Source organism: Musa acuminata, chromosome BXJ2-9 (assembly GCF_036884655.1).
Source record: "Musa acuminata AAA Group cultivar baxijiao chromosome BXJ2-9, Cavendish_Baxijiao_AAA, whole genome shotgun sequence".
Lineage (NCBI taxonomy): Eukaryota > Viridiplantae > Streptophyta > Magnoliopsida > Zingiberales > Musaceae > Musa > Musa acuminata.
This window is the reverse complement of record NC_088346.1, coordinates 39,880,933-39,886,375: the sequence shown is the minus strand read 5'-3', so window position 1 is coordinate 39,886,375 and position 5,443 is coordinate 39,880,933. Positions and strand designations below refer to the sequence as shown.

General features: G+C 41.4%; 1 long non-coding RNA gene across 1 annotated transcript; it reads left to right on the top strand.

Annotated features, from left to right (window-relative positions):
• The first annotated feature begins 1,027 nt into the window (after positions 1-1,027).
• On the top strand, positions 1,028-1,810 carry LOC135622226 (uncharacterized). Its single transcript, XR_010491009.1, has 2 exons — positions 1,028-1,213; positions 1,413-1,810. It is a non-coding gene; the product is annotated as an uncharacterized LOC135622226 (long non-coding RNA).
• Positions 1,811-5,443: the final 3,633 nt, after the last annotated feature.

The window sequence follows — 5,443 nt, the reverse complement described above, 5'->3', positions numbered from 1 at the left end:
ATTACTCCTCTCCTCTTCCTGCTAGTTATCATCACCCTGAAGATACTCCACCCTCTTGCCTTGCGTTCAACCAACCTCCGGTTCAGACTACTGGTTTCTTCGGTGCTGCCCCTCCGATGAATCCATTTCCTTTTTGTTACTACTCTCTTTCTCCTCATGCTCTTCCCCACAGCGCTTACCGTACTAGCTGGAAAGTGTTTGCTTGTGGTCAGATCCCTCCGATGCCCCTCCATGGCCCGAAAGCTCACGAGCGGGCTACTCTGACTCTTCTCAGCGAGGAAGAGGAGAGTGGGGGGAAGCCAGAAGAAAACCCTGCTCCACAAACTAAAGTGAAGGAAGAGGTGGAGAAGGGCGGTTGCAGAGCTGCTGACAAAGCTCGGATGGGCTTCAAGGGTTCTGGAGGCGGTGGTTCCTTTGTCTACAGAAGGAAAGCTGTCGCGCCGAGGAGAAGTGAGCGCAGAAAGGTTCAGGCGCTGAATAAGAAGGGGAGTGTAGAATTCGAGATCAAGAAGCTTGTGCGTGGTGCAAGTGAGTTACTGGATGACGGGAAAACCACGGTCATGATCAAGAACTTGCCCAACAAGTTCACGTACGTTGTATTCTATGATCCTAATAACCTGCTCTCATTACTAACGTGTCTGTAATCAACACAATTTCCTTTCTGTCAACTTGGGGACTCTCTCTCTCTCTCTCTTTCTTTTGGTAGCAAGGAGAAGCTATTAGGCATATTGGATAAGCACTGCTACGAAGAGAACCATAAGTTAAGCAACGATGGTGCTGAGAAGCTCTCGGAGTCGGGAGGTGGAGAAATGTCATCGGCCGCTTTTTCTGAGTTCGATTTCGTGTATCTGCCCATAGATTTCACGTACGTTTCTACGCTGTTTTCTTGCTCACTGCGGTTTGCACTGACTTAGCTAGGGTTTCCTGGTTCAAGTGAAAAGCCCATGTATATTTGTTTCTTGGTTCGTGTGGTTGCTTTCTTCTAGTTTCCGTTTGGTCTTCCTTATCTTAGTGGATCAATTGCCTGATTCCTTGGTTATATTTGATCGATATCGGGGAAAATGTTACTAGGACTGGCAGCAACATGGGCTATGCCTTCGTCAACTTCACCAGTGCAGTCGCTGCATGGAGGCTGTACAACTTTCTCCACAACTACGACTGGAAGTTCCACGGCTCTCGCAAGATATGTGAGGTCACATACGCCAGAATTCAGGTGATTTCAATGTTTATTTTTCTGATTCTTAATCCCATATAGCACCAGAAGATAATAATTGTATATGGCGCCTTCGAGTGAAAGGATGATTCAAGTATTAATCATCGCCATTTAACACTGCTATGTCATACCCTACAAACTCACGTTTACACTCAGTTGCAGTGTCTGACGTCATTATTTCGATCATTCTTGGGCACAGGGTTTGCCGGCGCTGCAGAAGCAGTTCAGGAATTCAACTTTTGTGTGCGGGAGTGATGACTTCCTTCCAGTGTGTTTCGTCCCGCCTCGCAATGGATACTGTCAGCCGTCGTTTCAGTTCTTGGGCCGGCGAGAACTTCCCCTTCACGCCGACCCCAAGGCATGAAGAGCGAAACAAACAAGAACGTAATGGCTAGGGTTTCTGGCTGTCTTTCTATTTGTCCATCCAACACAGGCTTGGAGGGATAGAAAGTGCATGCAAAAATAAACAGCCATGGATCGTCGTCTAAAGTAATCTGTAATATTTCCAATAGTATTGCGATAGAAAGGTAGTGTGGGGCTTGTTTTGGTGTCTGCAGTGTCTTTACGTTTCAGTTAGTGCAGATATCTTTAGCATTAGTGGTGTTCTCTGATCTCTGTATCTGTGATTTGTTTTGGTGGGGAAGAAGATGAAATGATGGCGTGGGAAAAGAGGCCCCAATAGGAGGGTGCGGTAGGACCTGTTCCCATTAATGGGATGGGAAGGTTGGAGGGTGAGGAAGCGTGAGATGGAGGGACGTACGTACCCTCTTGCCGCTCTGCAGCTGGGCCGCCGAGGGTTATGTGAAGAAGCTTTTCTGCTGCTTCTGTGAGGAGTGTCTGCTCTTATATGATTGACGTTTGATTAGACCTGACCAAAGCGTACACTACAATGTTAATGGTATGTGATGGGCAGCCCTACTCCTACGGGTCTCTGCAAGCATGAGGCGCCATGATCGGCCCTCTCTTGGGTTCTCTTCTGCATGTGATAATAGGGTGATAATAGGGTTCCTCAGAAGAGAAAAATATCCTTTTGCCTGCCTATTAGTGTGTTTTTCTTCTCAGTTCATCATGTGTGATTATTAGGTGGAGATCTGGCAATGTTAGTATAGTGAACAACTTATAACGTTGCCGTGGAAGTTCGTTCATCAAGCCAAATGATTCCAGCAGAAGCAGAAGAGAGAGGAAGAGGGCGAGCGGGGAGGATGGTTTATCAAGTACCTGTAAGTGTGCCAGTAACGTTAAGCTTCTGCTTCCTCTACCTTTTATCATCTTATGGAGTCTTTGGATCAAATTCATCCACCATTAAACTCTTATTATAGCGACTGCCGATGTTATAACCTACACCATCTGAATTTAATGGTGTAAGTAAGAATGTAAATGATTTCTTCAATCGAGTCGGACACGCTGAAAATTACTTATAATATTTGTGAGAAGAATCCGTATATTTCAACATTTATACAGCCGCAAGTCCAAAATGCATCTCCTCTTATGAGTTTACCCGCAAGGGTAAAACTCTACAGGAGTATCAAGTAAAATGGAGGCTGTGATATCCCGTATTTGATCTACATATATATATATGAGAACTGAAATATCGTCACGAGGAAGATGTAAAAGAGATATTGGACACTCTACAAAAGCATTTTAAATCCACTATAATTAGGACATACTTATAATAAATTAGAATCACACTCTCCAATTGATTTACCTAAGAATAAGTTTTCATTTTAAATCCACTATAATTAGGACATACTTAATAGAAGAAGGATATTTTATAAGAGAAAAATCTTAGGATGTATCATATAGACTAGTTTAGTAATATCCTCCCCAGGTCGATCGTCTGAAGAGAAACTAAATCCTAGATGGATTCTGTTCTTGGTCGAGAAGACAAAGGGATCCCCTATATTTTATTTTGTTCGTGAACCATAAAGATTATATGATTTTGCATGGCTCGATGGTTTTTATTTTATTTTATTAGATCAAAGAGGCAAAGAATTTTCTCGATGAATTATTCTAAGGTTTGAGATATTTGGACGTATTACATTTATGAATTATGATTCAAGATTGTTTTTTTTTAAGTTAAGATCTATAATTTGTATCTATGGGATCATCGAATACATTGCAAGTTTGCACGGTAGAGGTAGATACAGAGATGGGATTGAATAGAAACAAAAAAAAGAAAGGTGGGGTGTTTGGGGGAGCGGCGTGCCGCATGAGATCTTAGGTTCGCTGGCAGCTTTCGGCAACACCCCTTTATGGGGGATGAGGATCCTGCAAGGCTTGCCGCAGCGAGCAATCTGTAGGAAAAAGAGAAGGCTTGCTGGAGGATATGTGAGTTGCTGCAGCATACGAAGAGATGTGAGAGAGAGAGAGAGAGATGGTTGGAGGAAGAGCTTGTGATGGCGCACGGAATAGCGTGCCACCATGCAGCCCCGAGAAACAAGGACTAAAAAAAATAGAGGAAACTGTTGGGTCCAGCCCATAAGTGGGTTGAACAAATATGGATCATCAGTCCAAATCAAAGAAATCAAGAGGACAGCGTGTGCAATGAGAGTGCAGATTGTAGCGTGTGACGACGTGCAGATAAAAGATGAGAGAAAAATAGAAAGAGAAAGATTAAATTTTTGAGATTTTTGCTTCACGATCGGTGGCCAAATGTTGTCAGTTTTGGCCCAAATTTTATGTGGAGAATCCTTGCAGTAAACTCTACAATCATAACGGTGTTGATCTACAGTTTACCCTCTCTAAGATACTTTCCTATGATATCCATTCTGTGAGACCTAGAATTCTCTTTTGAGGAGATCCATCGTACACGATGAAGATATGTTATTCTTGAGTCAAGATCTATGATCTTGATGTTATTCTGATCCTCTAGTTATTCTAGAGAAGTCCTACTGTAAACATGTTATCATTGATAGTGGAAGTTTGAGGTGGACTACGGTCCTGTGATTTTTCCCACATTAGGTTTTCCACGTTAAAAGATTTGGTCTCACTGTGTGATTGATTTTTGCTCTATTGTTTATGCTGTGCTGGTTGATATTTTCATTTGGATATCAAGTTGGTATTTTGATGAGGAACCCATTTTGATACACAAAGAGGGGAAAGAATTATTCCGCTTTAACATGTTTCTTCCCAACAAGTGGTATCAGAGCAACAGGTTATTTGGTGCTAGTTTTTCTTGTGTGATTGAAATGGAGCAATCAGATGATATGATTAAATTGAACTCATCAAATTATTCAACTTGGAGGCGTATGATGGAAGATTTACTTTATTGCAAAGATTTGTATAAGCTCATCAAGGTTAAAGATAAACTTTCTACTGTGGATGATGAAGAATGAAAAGTTCAACATAGAAAAGCTATTGCCTATATTAGAAGATGGATAGATATAAACTTGCATTAGCATATTTCAGATGAAACTAGAGCTGATGTTGTTTGGCAAAGGTTAGAAAATCTCTTTACGAAAAAGACAGTGGGAAATAGAATTTCTCTCCTCAGAAGGCTTGTAAATTTGAAGTATAAAGATGGTGGTAACATTGTTGAGCACATAAGCCTATTTCAGAGTCTTGCAAACAAGTTGGTTGCTATGAAAATGAATATAGATGATGAGATGCAGGAATTATTACTTCTCAGCTCTTTACCAGAAAGTTGGGAAACGTATGTGGTGACTATTTGTAACTCCACGCCAGAGGGGACTCTAACCATAGATATGGTTAAAGACAGTTTGCTAAATGAAGATGCCAGAAGGAAAGAATAGGGTGAATCTTCTTCTGGGGCATTTGTTACTGAAAAACAAGAAAGACGTGAAAGAAGTCATAGCAGAAATCCATATGAATATAGAGGAAGATCTAAGTCTAGAAGAGATATCAAATGTTTTCACTGTAACAGGCCAGGTCACATGAAGAAAGAGTGTAGGTTTTGGAAGCGAGAACAGAATGAAATGAAGAAAAATGAGAAAAAGACAAATACAGTTGCTGCTGAAGGTAATATCACTATTGTCTGTGATGAAGGTTGTGTTAGTCTTGTAGCTCAGGACAGTAATTGAGTAATTGACTCTGGTGCTTCATTTCATGTCACTTCTCATGGTGATTTCTTTAGATCTTACACTGCTGGTGATTTTGGTAATGTCAGAATGGGAAACAATGGTACATCTAAGATTATGGGTATTGGAGATATTTGCTTGGAGACCAGTATTGGGAGCAAATTAATACTCAAAGATGTAAGGCATGTTCCAA